The sequence below is a fragment of the Canis aureus genome, chromosome 28, assembly GCF_053574225.1.
Source record: "Canis aureus isolate CA01 chromosome 28, VMU_Caureus_v.1.0, whole genome shotgun sequence".
NCBI lineage: Eukaryota > Metazoa > Chordata > Mammalia > Carnivora > Canidae > Canis > Canis aureus.
The window spans coordinates 33,048,491-33,065,584 of NC_135638.1; the positions used below are offsets into that span (position 1 = coordinate 33,048,491).

At 36.3% G+C, this 17,094-nt stretch overlaps 1 protein-coding gene and 1 long non-coding RNA gene across 2 annotated transcripts in view; one reads left to right on the forward strand and one right to left on the reverse strand.

Moving 5' to 3' along the window:
* FAM110B (family with sequence similarity 110 member B) overlaps nt 1–17,094 on the reverse strand; it is a 224,527-nt gene that overhangs the window by 177,630 nt on the left and 29,803 nt on the right. The gene's annotated exons all lie outside the window — the stretch shown is intronic.
* LOC144300618 (uncharacterized) overlaps nt 1–17,094 on the forward strand; it is a 28,905-nt gene that overhangs the window by 9,036 nt on the left and 2,775 nt on the right. The window contains exons 3-4 of the long non-coding RNA XR_013367394.1: nt 1,527–1,583; nt 1,702–1,772. This is a non-coding gene — a long non-coding RNA (uncharacterized LOC144300618). The remainder of the gene's footprint in view (nt 1–1,526; nt 1,584–1,701; nt 1,773–17,094) is intronic.

The following is a 17,094-nucleotide window of genomic DNA, read 5'->3' on the forward strand; positions in this document are numbered from 1 at the left end:
ACCATATTGGTGATCTTATCTTCAGAAATCAGAAATAGAGAGATGAGAAAGGCAGCTGATGAAGAGTTTCTTAGATAAGCACAATGAATAAAGAATTTCCTCAGTTGGAATCATTTGGACCTCACAGATTTTACAAATTTTGGGGTTTTATGAGCCTCTACCTTGATCAATGACTGCAGGTCACCCTCTAACTTCAGTTGAAGAATGATGTCATGCCTCAGGTGTCCTTGATTCTGCAAGGACTTGGTCCAGCTTTGACACACAGAGATCTTTTTGAAATGATGCTTGCCATTAAATGCTTATAGACTTGAGTTACTATCTCGGAGGCTGTGGTATGAAAAGCATCTCTAACAGAAGATGGGTGTGTGAAGTGCCAACTCTGTACCAGGTGACATTTGGCGTCTGGCAATATGGCTGTGGTGACATTTGGAAGTCTTGTGTACAATGTATGCAGACCTGAATTTTAGGGTTTCCAGAACAATGTCTGTTAGAAATGGTGATATAAAGCATCACTGTCATGTTCCTGATTGCTATCATTTGATCATTAAGTATAAGATTTGTTGTAAATTGCTAGTGAATATTATTTGCTATTTCTAATTTGCTAAGAGTTTAAATTTTTATCATAAACAGATTTTGAGTTTTATCAAATAATATTTTCTGAATCTATTGAGAATGTTATCTGTTTCTGCTCTCTTAATCTACTAATGTGCTGAATTATTTGAATAAATTTTCTAATGTTAAACTAACCTTGAATTCCTGAAAGATAGCACTTTGATATGATTGATTACATTTTTACATATATTGCTAGGATTAATTTAGCTAAAAGATATTTCTGAGTCTATGCACATGAATGAATTGGTTTATAATTAAATTTTTATTTGTTTTTCTTATATAATTTTAGCATCAAGGTACTTTTAGTTTTATGAAATGAGCTTCAGAGTGCTCTTTATTTTCTCTTACTTGGATGATTTTATAAAATATTGAAATAGTTCACAAAACAACCAAATTCTATATTATCGTGGGTAGAGAATTATTAAATTCAATTTCTTTACATATCATAGGCTTGCTTAGAATGTGTATTTCTCCTTCAATGAATTTTGTATAATGGTCTTTTCCATAATGTATTTTAACCAAGTTTTAAAATATAATAGGTATAAAGTCATCCATATTATTGGCTCATTATCTTTTCAATCTATGATTTATTTGTGCTATATCCCATCTTCACTGTTAACATTTTTGCATCTGTGTGTATACCATCTCTTTTTGTCTTGATCAGTTTCAGCAGAGATTTTTGTCTATTTTATTGTAGTCTTTTCAAAAAAAATTTGGCTGTCTTGATTATCATTATGGTACAGTTGCTGTGTTCTTTAGTTTCTGTTTTTATTTTTATCATCTGATTACTTTCATTTTTCTGGTACCAATAAGTTATCTTTTTCTGTGTCTTAGTTTTGACAATTAGCTCATTGAATTTTAACTTTCCCTGTTTGTAAGGTAAGAACTTATGGCTATAAATTTCTCTTTTTAAGTACTGCTTAAGCTATGTCCCGCAAGTCTCAACATACAGTGTTTTCATTCAGTTCCAGGTACTTTCTACTTCTTCTTAAAATATAGTCTTTAATAAATTAATTATTTAAAAGTGTAATTTAAATTTTCCAAACATAGTTTAAATTTTTTTAAAGTTTTCTTTTCATTTTGCTATAGACCTATGCTGTAGCCCATACTATATTGAATGTGGTGAACATTTATAAATGTTATGTATGTGTCTAAGAAAGGTATGTATATAGTCTCTTTCTAATTATACTCACTAAATAAAACATTTTTTCTAACTTTAAACTCAGAATGTTTTAAGTGATAAGAGACCATGTCCTCAATAAACAATTTTACTTTTTAGGGTGTGGTTCTCTATGGTTTTCCCTAGAGTAACTGCATCAGAATCTTTGGAGTGCTTGCTAAATCTTCAGGTAGATGGGAACTACTCCCTGTCTCCCCAGCATTTTTGATTCAATAGTTCTAGGTTCTAGACAAGGAATTTACATTTAACACAATTTTTAAGGTAACTATAGAAGGTAGTCCACTGGGATGTAATGATATAATACTGTTAGTCTCAATGTTTCCCTTGTTTAATCAACCTCTTTTGTTCAACAAATCAGTTAGATTTTCTTCCTCAAAGAGTTCTTTATGAGCTCTATCAATGATTTTTTTTTTTAGATTTTATTTATTTATTTGAGAGAGAGAGAGAAATCATGAACGGGGGGAGGGGCAGAGGGAGAGGATGAAGCAGACTTCCCACTGAGCAGAGATTCCCCCCCCTGCCCCACTGAGCAGGGACCTACCCCCACTATGTAGGGCTCAATCCCAAGACCCTGAGATCATGACCTGAGCTGAAGGCAGATGCTTAACTGACTGAGCCATCCAGGCTCCCCTATATTAATGGTTTTTTTTAGAGACAAAAATAATTATAAAATAAACCATGAGATTGTAATTTCCTATGGTTATGTAACTGATAAAGCTTCAGGCTCATAATACCTTCAGGCTGATTCATGACTTCTTTCTTTTAGTCTGATGGATTTCTTTCTTTCTTACTAAGATTCTCTTTTTTAAAATAGTGCCAAGGAATACTAATATATATATATATATATATATATTTTAACTTTTAATAGTTTATTAAAACTGACATTGCATTTTAATCTGGATCATGGCATTTAGTATTATTTATTCTCTACTTTGTATGCATTGGTTTTATCTGCTTAAATCAATTGTATATTATTTGAGATTAGGAGCTGTCTTTGAATGCATATTTATATATTCACTCCAACATCTAGTATGATGTGGACAGGTAATGTAGATAGTGAATAATGCTTTTAAATTGTTAGTTTTCAAAGGTTACATTTTTTTTTTTATCCTTTTTTCCAAGTTAATGAATTTCAGGGTCTTGAAAAACAGCATCTACTTCAAAAATGTTAAGAATGCATGTTAAATCCCTAAGTATTTTCACAAAGTCTTTTACTGCAGTATTAATTTTTCTTTCTCTTTGTGATAGGATCTAAGGAAGTGTATAATAAATGCATCTAAATATTATTATAATAACGTTTGTAAACACTTTTTAATTTGCAAAGTGGTTTTGCTTTTTAAAAAAATCCATTTAGTCATAACAACAATCATGTGAACATTAACTTTTATTCATATTTGAGCAACAGTTCAGACAGGTCTGAGAGACTGGCTTAAGAGCAAAGCAGTATTAAGATGTTTTCGTGCTCCAAGTGTTTGTCTGCATGACAAATAGAAACACATCCACGTTTGACCAGATAAATATATTTCACAGAACAAGTGTTAACAAGGATCTGAAAGCAACTATAAGACAAAATTGAATTTATTACACTTGCTGGGCAAGAAAGACCTGCACGTGGAAGCAGAGTTTCAGCAGTCTCTCACTGGATCTTACATATATCATGTTGGGTAAATTAATAGGGTTTCGACTAGTTCTAATAGAAGTAGGAAGATTATGACTGGCTCTATCAGAGAAGAAAAAGAATTCCATTGCTCCCAGTCTTAAAGTGGGGCTATGTTACCATGCTCAGCATTCTGATTTAGCTCAGTGTACAGTTTGTTTATTCTGCTCTAGTTCCTGATATAATTGCAAACACTAAGTTCTGAGGGTCTATGATTTTAAAGAATAAAGCTTTTCAACACCATGACGTCAATGTTGATATTGAACAGAACAAGATTTATTAGTTTTTTTTAACCAGAGAAACTTCTACAGATTTACAAAGCAACCCCATATGCCTACACAATCTTGCCATTAAATACTATAACTGTATCAAAGTATTTAAGAAACCACTGAGTGTCCTCTTAAAGAATGGACATCAAACAATAATGACCCACAAAATCAAGTTACTTTTTGATTCAGTTTGTAAATGAAAAGAATATATATGCACAACTGCAGGCTTTTATCTATTATTATTCTTTGATTTAACCTAGCATGTTGGACCTTCATGGTGGTGGGTTTATAATTATTTATTTGAAAAATTCCCTACAACTGTGTCTGAGTTCTATATATTATGAGGACTATCCTAGTGGCCAGTCTACTTGGAGGTCATTCATTATTACCCTGTTTCCTAGAAACAGTTCTAAAAAGGAGCATTTTTATTTATTTATTTATTTTGTATATTTTTTTAATTGGAGTTCGATTTGCCAACGTATAGCATAACACCCAGTGCTCATCCCGTCAAGTGCCCCGACTCAGTGCCCGTCACCCAGTCACCCCAACCCCCCACCCACCTCTCCTTCCACTACCCCTTGTTTGTTTCCCAGAGTTAGGTGTCTCTCATGTTCTGTCATCCTCTCTGATATTTCCCACTCATTTTCTCAAAGGGAACATTTTTTAAGGACTTTCCTTAAGTTAAACTTAGGCTGTAGGTCAGAGAACCATAGAAGCTCCAGAATTACAGTGAACTATCCAAAGTTTCCTGGGAAAGTTTTTTACATTTAAAGTGGACATCTGCAGAGTGTGTTTGTAGTATCCTTGTAATAAGATCACACTTAGGGCATATCCTTACATTTCAATAACAGAATTTCATCAGACTATGGAAATGTCTCTGTACATTGAAAAATGTCATTTGGTGAGATATTAAGCCAAATTGTTTGGATCCACTTGAAAAACTGGATCATCTTTAAATACATCAAATTCAGGATTAGTACAAAGGAACTTTGGAAGAGGAATTTAAAACTGTAACCTCAAACAACATGCATAGTAATAGGAAATCTCATGACTAACTTTGTCATTAACTGCTTTACATGGGTTTAGAAATGGCATCCAGAGAAGAAAATACAGAGTAAGTCCTAAGAACAACTCAGGGAAACTTCTTTCCTCTTTTTGTAGAAATATTGATTTGGAGATTAGCACAATAACTATCAGATAAATGAAGCTAGATGTTGCAATCTGATACTTTGATCTCACCCAAGAGGGTTCCTCTAAATTTAATGATGTTTCATAGACTGTTAAAAATATTTTCATAAATGGATTCTTCTTAGCTGAGAACCAGAACATCAACATTTCTACTAAGAAATCCCTTGAAAATGTTTTTTTTCTGTTATTTGAGTATAATTCAAGATCTCTCAACTGATTTTTCTTTTCTACTAAACCACTGAAATGAAAACAGAAGAGAGGCATTTCTTTAACCTACTGATATGAATAGCATTTTTTAGCATAACTAAGCAAACTGATATAACATTTGTAATCAAGCAAATTAATTTATTACCTACTCTACCTAATTAAGAAATACAGATTACTTTAATCAATGCTATGACTTGAGACAAGAGAATCTGCTGCATCTGTAGGTAAAAATTCATGAAGTTGATTCAGGGTAGTTTTGGAGACTTCATTTTAGAGCAAAGGAATTCTGATTTGAAAACTTTCCAAGTTCAACTGTGCCTGACTTGCTTCCTTGGGGTGAAGAAGTTATTACTAGGTGCATCCCTGAGCATGGATTGTAGGAGATACTTCCTCAGAACCTCCAAATCTTAAATTGTGAGTCCAAGTCGGGGTGGAGGTTTGCCCAGGGGGATTGTGTGTGGAGAAAGGGTGGCTCTGAGTGAAGAGAAACTTCCTTGGAAGCTACCAGTTCTTCTGGGCAACAAGATTGAGTTTGTCTCTCTCACCTTTGACTAGAGTAAGTTCCTCGCACCTTTCTCAGAATAAGCATAGAAACAGCCATGTTCTTCTGGACAGTGGATGAGAGCAATTCTTTCCCTGTCCATGAGGTGGATGAGAGAGGAATCCATTGTCCTTCTCTTTGGATGAGGCTGGAGGAGGCTTGGTGAGCACCTCTAGAATACTTGTAAAACTCCTGGGCATCGAGGAAAAATCATAATGACTAAATTATTTAGCAACTAAATAATTTAGATATGGGTGGAGTTGGTCAGAGGGGAACCAAAGGCAAGAAGGAGGAAAAGATAGAAGAAAGACAAATGGAGAAAACCATGAATGACCATTTCAGCATATGCCCCTTGTAAACTGAGTTTTGGCTCTCAATGAAAATAAATAAATCTCTCACTTCAGCAGGAAAGTAAGAGGAAGAAGAGAATCTAGGAGAGCAGTTTGAACCAACTTTCAAATTTATATACTCTTCTTATTTTTACCAACATTTCTCTTAAATTCAAATTGAATGAATTTTTTTTTCATTATTTTTTCCACAATTAAGTTCTTTTTAAAATGGCATATCAAAGAAAGTTGACAAGGTCTGGGCTTCACCAACCGGAGACTTAAGAAACTGGGGATTTGTTTTGTCTTCTTTTGTTTTTAACTTCCCACAAACAGCTCTCTTCCACTTTCAAGATTGGATTGTATATAAAGAAGTGAAAAACATTATAGTAAGAGTTCTTCCAGCAACTCATTTATCTCAGTAGAAAATAGGAAATCTTAGAAAGTTAGGAAGAGAAAAGGACAGATTTAAGCTCCCTCTGAGAACGTGGTTACTGCTTTTACAGATCAAGCTTTGAAAAGATGTTTGGAAAAAGGACCCCAGTAGACAGCCAGTCTGAGAACTTTTTTGCAGTTCCAAACTAGTGGAGAACCTGCATAAACAGTGGTTTACTTTCTTCCCTTTGTTAAAAATGGCATCCATGAGCAATGGCAAATACCTGCAGAGCAGGCATTTCAAACCTACCTGAAGGTACTATGAACTTGAGGTAGATTCCACCTCAGCCAAAATTCTCTTCTTTGTCTACTCCATGCCCAGCACTTGAACAGTTCTGGGGGAAATACAGTAGTGCACTAATTCACCCAGTCCCTACCGGGAAAAGTGCTCAACTAGGTTGATTGACATAAAAGCAGAATTAAGAAATTCTCAGTGAACAGGGCCACTAGATATTTCCAAAAGCCAGGCCCTAGGATTTGTGGTGTTGGTAGGAATGTGAGCAGAATTGGATCTATCATTATAGTAGTGATGGATGATGATAGTGAAGCAAGGATTGTAGCCAAGCTATCAGAAGATGCAAAATATCTCCCTGCTCCTCTTGTGACATGACACTTTTGACATGTTTCTATAAGGAAAAGTGGTCCTGGTGAAGGGATTTATGACAAGGAGGGTATTTTAGAAAAGCATGCTGTTCTCTGTCCATGATCTGTGCCAGGGACTGTGAAGAGCAGAGTGTTTCTCTTTTGGGTCCAGATCTTTTGAAAAGTCTAATGAAAGCCGTGGATCCTCTCCCAAGAAAACTGCACATGTATTCATGCAATTTCAAAGGATTCACAGTGTCTTAGACCATCTGAGCTGCTATAACAAAAATACCAGAGGGTGGCTTATAAATAACAGAAATTTATTTCTCACTGTTCTGGAAGCTGGAAGTACAAGATCAAGGCACTGCCATGGTTACATTCTAGTGAGAGCCCTTCTCCTGGTTCATTGTCAGCCTCCTTGCTGTGTCCTCACACAGTGGAATTGTCAGTAGATCTCTGTGGGGGTCTCTTATAGAAAATTAAGAATCCCATTCATGAGGGCTCCTCCTTCATGATCCAATCACATTTCAAAGGCCCCACCTCCTAACACCAGCATATGAATTTTGAGGGTATGTTAACCTTCAGATCATAGTACACATTGCTTGATTCTTTTTTTTTTTTTTTAAGATTTTACTTATTTATTCATGAGAGACACACAGAGAGAGGCAGAGGGAGAGGTAGGCTTCCGTGAATCCCAGGACCCCGAGATCAGAATCTGAGCTGAAGGCAGCTGCTCAACCACTGAGCCACCCAATTGCTTGATTCTTGAGCATCAGTAAGAGCTGGAAGTTTCTGCCAGGTTGGCTTGTCTATTTTTATGTTAGTAGGGACAGAGTTCTTGTTGACTGACACAGAAGAGTCATGAGAGGAATATGGGAGAAAAAGCTGGTGTAGAAGAAGAGAACTTGAACCTTGTCCTGGAGGCAAAAGGGGTGCCTATGAGTGTTTTAGTGTCACAAAAATGTTATTATCTCCTTGTATTATTCCTGATTTCAAAGAGCTGCATTCATAGACCCCAGGGTATAGGATTAGGAATTTGGTTGCATATATTCAGTCACTCACCTTCCTGTACCTGTTCACAGCAGATGATACGAATCCATTATGATATTATTTGCCACAGAGGATACATATGTCCTCACTGTCCTGGCCAACCACTACTCCAAGAAGATTGTCACAGTATTTGGATGTGTCATGCAGGATAAAACCTAACTTGCCTTTCTTGGGTTGGACAATGAAAATGCTACAGTCATAGACCCCCCAGCCATTGCCACAGAACAAGAGGGTTAAAAGGCACATCCTGATGTGCCTTTCCAGATGAAAAAGAAACATCTGTGCATCTCTATGCATCTTAATCATTCCATTTCTGGAGACCTGGAGCGACCCATGTGGTGATTTTGCAAGGAGAATCTGAGTATGTTAGCCTAGCTACTTTCATTTGGGATCTGTTGCCTATAAGAAATAAGCATTCTCCTCGACTATCCCTCTAGGGGAAGGCTCTGTGGGAGAGAGAAATGTAGGGGAGGTGTGAGGGCAGGCTTCTCCTGGTCCCACACTGTTCTTTGTCCCAAGCTGCCCTGGATAAATTTTTAGGTTCACTATTAAGGAATCCTTTAGTCTGAGCCACATTCTCCAATCATGCCCTATTCTTCAACTGCCTTTTTCCATTATCTTATTTCTCAGTTGTTTAGAAATTTGGTGAAATCAGTGTTGCTCACTATTGTACTATCTTTAAAATCCCAATAAGCAGAAGAGTATGAACTGTGGAGAATAACACAGAACATTTAAAATAATTGTTCTGTTCCACCAATAAGTATAATTTTTTACAAGCCACTGCCTGGCTTGTAAAATTACAGAATCCTGGAGCTGGACAGATCCTTCAGGGAAAAAATCTGCACAAAGTAGTATTATTTAAGGCTTAGACCAATGATGATAACTTTTTTTCTGGGCATAGATAACAGATTGTCATAGTCCTAAGACTCCTTAGCCCTATCCTGCTTTCCCCTTCCTAATAATGAGTGCCAATCAATCCCAAAATAGCTACTTATTATACACTCAGAATGAAGACATAAATTTGATGAAAATGAAAATTACACGTTTAAGTTGTCAACATATCAAACCTATTTATCTCATTATTTTAATGAACAAATGCAAATATTCTTCAGTATTTTCAGAAGTACATGAAGTATATTTCAAAAGCACAATTTTGTTTTTATTTTTTAGAGAAGAATGCTAAAGAACACCTTACTGTATTTTTTACCCTTTCTCCCAGATAAATAAGTTCAGACCAAAATAGGAAAGTTGGTAAATTATACATATATCTTGATTTTGATTTTACTTTCATGTAACAACATTCCTATCATCTGGAGAACCAACTTTATTGTGAGTCTGCTTTACTGGAATGCTAAGAAAACTTTCTGTCAGCAAACATGCATTTCAATTTTTTTTTTTTTTGAATTTTAAAATTTATGACTCTACATTTCTGTCTTTCTTAGAATAAATGAATTTCCTGTTTTTATGTAACTGAAGATTGGGCTCAAAAACATTTTATTCAATGACTAACACCATATATTGCAGGCAAAATGGCAGCTTTCATATGGATTAATCTATTCTTCAATTTTATACCTAATTAAGATCTTACACAGGGTAATCTCATTGATCACGCTTAATTAAGGTGCCTGCGCCTTTCATGCAAACAAAAGAGCATTAAGCTGGAAGGGGAAGAGCTCACATAGATTCTCAGGGTTCTAGTGAGCAACTGTTAAAGTTGTATGCTCCTTGTCTTGCATGTTCTACTGATAGTAGGGCGTGTTCAAAGCCCTCCCTTTAAATGTAATAGGAAAGACACAGGGAAAGAGGGGAAGCTTGTATATTCAAGCTTGTTCAGATTTGAACTTGGCATAATACTTTGATTGTGCTGTATGGTAGCCCTGAGCCCTCTCTTCAGCACCGAACACTCATTCATGGAGAATACCTAGGGCAGCCTAGAGGGTGTATTTCCCCATCATTTAAAGGGCCTGTGCATCATTTACAAATGCTCTTTTCAAATATTGAATATGACAGTGTCCTTACAAGGCTTGCAATCTTTCAAGTACCACAGATTTGCCCATTAGAATGAAATTCAGGTTCTTCCTTTCTACAAGAACTAAAGTAATTTAATATCATTTGGCAACCGATCTATACACAGCAATATGAGTCTTATAGAGATCACTATACTCCCTTATCTTTCTTCTACAGGCAAGTATGTACTCGAGATGAAGAAGGAAGTGCGCCGTATTGGGGGAGACATGGAATCAATTTAACTATATTCCTCCAGTTAAACATGTGTCTGCAAGACTTCTCAGGCACCTGGACCATTGTTTCTATGGCCCAGAAGTTGTCACAAATGCCAGTACTGCCTGCACCAGGAGCTCAGTGCCACCAAGAGTTTGGCTTCTCTGTGATGTCCCCAACCCTGCTTCGGGAGCAGGACAGCTAGGCAGGAGTGCAAGTCTCTTGACTACAGTCTCTGAAAGTGCACTTTCTGGGCGATTCCTTATGATCCATTGACATGGTGGGTAAAAGACTCTGATGAAAAATAGCTTTGGAGGAGGCACTGTAAAGCAAGATGGTAAGACATACAGGGAACCTTTGCCAGCTTGTTGCCTGGTACTGGCTAGCTTCCTGGGGTAGAAGAAGTTTCCTTTCTCTGCCCAGGAATACATCCATGGTCCCTGATTCCATTCCATTTATCAGTCCTGTCACCTTGGCCCAGAAGGCCTCCTATGCTATACCGGATAGACTAGATATTTTCTTTATCTGTCTTGGAGAAGGCACACACCAAAGGCCTATGATGCCAGAGGAATGAGGAAGTGACAAGGATTAAATAATGCTCCTGTATCCTCTGACTTTATAGGCAGGGGAAGGAATGCCTCCTAGGATCAAAATCCAATAGCAGAAGCTAGCCAAGAAAGAAAGATTTCAAGGAGCGAATGGAACAGGAGGTATAATCACACAAAGGGGCCCCCCATAATTGAAGTTCTTACATGGAAGCTTGTATCAGTACCTTGAGAAGGAGAAGCTCTCTCACCAGCAAGGAGCACATACAGGGCCCGAGAAAGGGCAGCAGCCCAGTTGTGGGAGAAGAAGTTGTCATCACAACGCATGACCCCCTCCAGGGGTTGTTACCAGCCCAGGTCTTCTAGGGAAGGAGAGCCGGCCAACCCAGTGCAGGCAATTTGAAGTGGGAAGAGAAAAGGCACCCAACAAAGACTCAACTTTTGTCAGGCTCTTTTAAGCCCTATTTGGACTGGGCCCCATAGTTGGGCCTTGACCTCAAGAGCAAGAAGAATCCTGCTAAGTCAGTTTGGTGAGAATCCTCTGCCCTCAATGCCTGATAGCCCTTCATATCTGATCAAATTCCTCACCGTCCACCCAGCCCCCCCACCCAGGGGATTATCTGATCCCCCTGTTTGCCTTCTGCAACAATCCCACCAAATTGGGTTAGCCAGACACCCCCCTTCCCCCATCCTCTTGATTCCTTTTACTACTTTTCATGCTGCTCCTTGGCTATAAACACTCACTTTTCCTTGCTGTATCTGGAGTTGAGCATAGTTCTACACTGAGATTTTTTCCCCCCTATTGCAATAGTTTTTGGATAAATCTGTTTTTACCTTTTTAACTACTGTCCATCTCTGGATTCTCTCTGACACACGCTATAGGGTAATAAAATTAGATGGAAGACAGTAGGTAAAGCTCAGAAAAAGAGCATTGGGTGGAAAATGTTCTGAGTGATTCCCAATAGGCAATAGACTGGTAGTCTAAGTATTGGTGATGACTACAGTGAATCCAACATTTCAGTTCAATTCACTAGATATTACTGGGGGCCAGGAGCTGGTTCAGGGATGAATAAGCCTATCCACCATCTCATGATTAGATAAGAAAATTACTACCGGGGTGAGAAAAACACATACATGACTTTTTTTCTTTTTAAATGAAGGGATATTATTTCTACTTTTATCTTTTTTATCATTAACATTATATATAATAATAGAAATGCTAGATTACACAGGAAGGGAAGATAAAGGAAGTAAAAATCAACCACAGTTCTACCATCTAGGCATTACCATGATGACATACGTACTCTGGGATTTTTTTCTGTTTCTGTACATATGCTTTAAATAAATCAACTCTATTGAGGTATAGTTTACAACAATAAAGCACACCCATGTGATTAATTAATTAATTTTTTTAAAGTTCCAGTGTAGTTAACATACGGTGTTCTACTAGTTTCAGGTGTACAAAGCACCCATTTCAAATGTGCAATGGGATAAGTTTTGACAAATATACACAACCATATAATTTCTACCAGTATTAAGATATAGAATATTGCCCCCAAAAGTTCCTTCTTGCCCATATAGAGTCAATCCTCCCATCTGTACTGAAAATCTGGGGCATGCACTGATCTACTTTTTGTTACTGTACACTGTTTTCTCTGTTCTAGAATTTCATAAAATGTGATTATACAGCATTCACCCTTTGGTGTCTGACTGCTTTTGCTCGGATCTTACTTTAGCTTCAACCATGTTGTTACATGTATCCTAGTTCATTTGTTGTCATTGCCAGATTGCATTCCATTACATAATTGTACCATAATCTGTTTGTCCATTCAGCTATTATTGAAGAGTTTTTAGCTTTTCTGAGTAAGGTGCTGAACATTCAAGGACAAGTCTTTGTGGCAACACACATTTTTATTTCTCTGGGTAAATACCTGGGAATCCAATTGCTAGGTCATGGTGATTTAGCATTTGGATTTTTTATCCAATTGACAATTTATAAGGAACTGTCAAACTGTTCTCTGAAGTATCTGTACCATTTTTTGTCTGGTCCCCCTTTTGCCTTCTGTAACAATCCCACCAAGTCCTAACGGGAATATATAAACAGTCCTAGTGGCTCTACATCTTTGTGAACACTTAGTAGAGTCACTCTTTTTAATTTCAGCCATTGTAGTGGGTGCATAGTGGTATTTCCTTATGACTTTAGTTTGATTTCCCCTGATAATTAATGATGCTGAGCATTTTTTTCATGCATCTGCTTATTGGTATACCATTATATATATACACACACACATATTATATAATATATGTAATATATAATACAACATATATAATATGCATATGTATATATAATATATAACATATATATAATATGTATATATCTAAATGTATTTTTTGCAGTGGAACTGTTCAAATCATTATTTATTAAGCTTTTCATTTTCTTATTATTAAATTATAAGAGTTCCTTATACCTTCTGGATACAGGTCCTTTGGTGAGATTTACATATTGTGGCTATGTCCTAGTCTGTGGCTTCCTTTTTTGTTTTCTTAATAGTATCTTCCAAAAAGCAGATTTTTTTTTATTTTGATAAAGTCCAATTTATCATTTCTTAAATTCAATGATTTATGCTTTTTTGGTGTTTTATCCAAGAATTTTATTTTTACCTCAACTTCATGAATATAGCTTACCATGTTTTTCTTCTGGCAGTTTAAAAGTTAATTTTTGAGTTTTAGTCTGTAATTCATTTCAAATTAATGCTTATATTTGGTGTGAGGTAAGAGTCAAATTCATTTTTATTTTATTTTCATTTTTGCAGACAGATATATAATCATTCCAGCATCATATATGAAAAAATACCATCCTTTCCCCACTGAAATACCTTGGTAATTGTTAAAAATCTGTTGCCTATACAAGTATAGATCTACTTCTGTAGTCTTACATTTCCCTATTAATCTTTATGCATATCTTTATGCTAATATTATACTGTCTTAATTACTATAACTTTCTAGTAACTCTTGAAATCAGAGAGTATATGTTCTACAGCTTTGTTCTTTTTCAAATTTGTTTAGCCATTTCCAAATTCTTTGTACCTCCATATACATTTTAGAATGAGCTTGTCAATTTCTATAATAAGGTCTGCTGGGATTTTTATTGGGATTGCATCGAATCTGAGATCAGTGCCGTCCAACAGAAATATGATGTGAACCACATACCATTTTTAGTTGTAGTTTTGGTTTTGCTTTTTGCTTTTTTAAATAGAACTACTAGGCTAATAGAGTTGGAGAATGAGAAAAACAAAAAGTATTTGGTCAGGCAGCATGGTTTGTTAGAAAGAGCTTGGAATTTGTAGATAGAAGTTCTGAGTGTGAATCCTGGGCTCTTTTCTGAGACCTTTGGCAAGTTATTTAATCATTCTAAGCTTTGTTTTATTTATTTGTAAAACAGGAATGGTAATGCAGCTTGATTTTTCAATGGCATAATGTATCAGGAAATAAATCATTTTAAGTTGCTGAAAGTGGAGAAAAACCTCTCACTCCTTTGGGACCCTTTCCATTTTATACTTTGTGTGAAAAGAAATAACTTGTAAGGGTAGCTTTTCCTGAATGTGTACCTGGTGTGTAGTACTAAGTTTATATTTTGTTATTTCTATGTAAGTTAAAGCCTAAGATAGAGATCAAATAAATTGCTCTTATTAATGATTAGAATCACCTCTGATAGGGAAAAGAGTAATGAAAATGCTGGAGCAATACAGAGGATTTCAATAGCCAGAGAGATGACTGAACCATCATCTATCAGTGGTCCTCAGCAGATCTATACCAATAGAGCATAAAAGCAGTGGCCATTACTGTCCAAGATCAGACAAACTCCAGATGAAATCTGCTGAGGGGCTCTCTTGCCTGTTGGTTGTGGAATGCAGAGCATTCCAGTTGCTTCCAGCAGTGCCAAATGATCCCATTTGTCCTTAGCCCAATAGTTATTGCTTTTACCTTCCCCTCATTCCTTTCTGGTGGCTTCAGAATAAGGAAAAGGGAAGCAATGAATGATAAACACCATTTATCTTAGTGCTCTGATTCTGTCTTGATTAACTGTCAGCTTCTTTCAAACTAGCTTCCAGGTAAAACACTGCTCTAATAGACACAGAACCGTAAAGTTGTTCGAGTTTCTGAAAACCATGGAAAACATGGTTATTCATCTCGGTCAGCAAAGGGTTTAACAATGTTTCTAATGATATAAATACAGATATGATGAAATCATAGTTTTAGGATTGGAAGAGATAATTTCTAAAGGGTAATATTTGCATAAAAAGGTGTTTATATTTTTCTTTTGCAGGAATTTTCTAGATCTCTCATGTGCTAATATATTATAAATCTCCAGGAAGGAGAAAGTAGTAAATAATATTTCACTAATATGATGTAGCCTTAACCTTTTTCTCCCTTCCACAGGTCTAAAATTTTTTAGAAGTCAGTTTGTGAATTCTTAGAATTCCTTAGAATTCCATACTTCCCCAGAATCTGATGCGCAGGATCATGAATATCATCTATGGTGATTCTTTTGTATTTGCATGTTATCACTCTTTAAACACACACTGACAGGGGACTTCTTATCTTATAAGACAATGCATTCAATGTGAGGTTAGCATTTTTGTAATTTTCTTAACCTTTTATGTACTTGATCTGTAAAATCTGAAAGACATGGAGTTAAACAGGTTTATTGCTAGTTGCTTAACTGTACTGGTTAATAAACTGATGTCAGCCATTGGAAAGGTTTGGTGACTCACCAATGAGATTCGTTCTAACCTTATCATACTTACTATGTTTTATCAATAACTTAAAGCATGGATTGGCAAACTGTATCTATAAAAGACCAAAGAGTAAATAAATATTTTAGGCTTTTCAAGTCATATAGACTCTGCTGTATCTACTCACCTCTGCCACTGTAGCACAAAAGCAGCCATAGACAGCATGTGGACAAATGGACATGGCTGTGCTCCAGTAAAACTATTTACAAAATCAGGCAGCAGTCCAGGTTTGGATCATGGGCTGTAGCTTGCCAACCCATGACTTAAAGGAAGGCAAAGAATGTGGTTATCAGATGTGCAGATAATACAAAACTATGAAGGATACATATATATAACTTTGATCTAGTATAGTGTCAGAAGCATATAAAATAGTAGCTCTCTTTATTATTACTATCATTCCTATCACATGATTGGGTTTCCAAATTATATCAAAAAGGTGAAACATGGGCAAAAAGTACAAGATTCAAATTTAGAAGTATATATGCCAACTTTTTCCACCCCCAAGAAATAGAATGAAACATGTAAAAGTTGGAAAAACTTGTCATAAAAGAAGTTCATGGGGCAAAATATATAGGTAGTTTCCAATTAAGATGCACATGTTTACCTGTGCATCTTGCCAAATCCCTAATAAATTGGATTATTTAAAATATGTATATATACATAGTGTGCACAAAGAGACTGTAAGAGAAGATAACGAGAAAGCTAAAAAGCAGATGAACGAATGATTACTAATTTAGCACACTTGAGAAAGTTGAATCTCAGCTGGCTCTGGTAAAGCTGAGAAGCATCTGATTTACAAGAAACTCCTCAAAGCTAGGGATTGGCAGTGCCAAGTACCCCTGGAAGATGGCTGAAAGTGGGCCTGGAGCCTGGAAGTCATTATGAAATCATGTTTAAGAAGCTGGAAGCTCCCAGGTTCCCTTCTTGCTCTGATAGAAGACTGGATGTATGTCTCTGGGGAGGGCAAAATAGTGGCTCTCTGACTGAACTGGAGGACTTCTGGTGGAGCTGAAAGCTGGTGTTCTTCACTGAAAATGGGGCATTATACGAAAATATATGCATATTAAATACTGAGACTTCCTTATCATCACTTCCAGACTTCTTCCCTCAGCTTGACTTAGGATGCTGGCTTCTTCACTCCAGGCAGACACTAGAAAATTCTGTCAGCCAAATAACCCCAGGGAAAAAGATCTAAAGATATGAACATTGGAGGTTCTCCAACGAATGGGCTCAGCCAGATGACCCCACAGTGACATCCATAATTGACAGGCCCTATTCTCTTTTGTAGAGCTCCCAAGCAGCTTTTTGGTGCCCAACCAAGAACTGTAAAATATGAAAAAGACCAAAACAAGAAGAGAAAAACAAGAGCAATTTGGAGGAAACAGACAATACAGAAAGAAGATAACTTAAAAAATGAAAAGGAAAACTATTATTAGAGAGATAAGGGAAGCTATTCCATTGTTGAGATAAAAAATAGAATGTCATC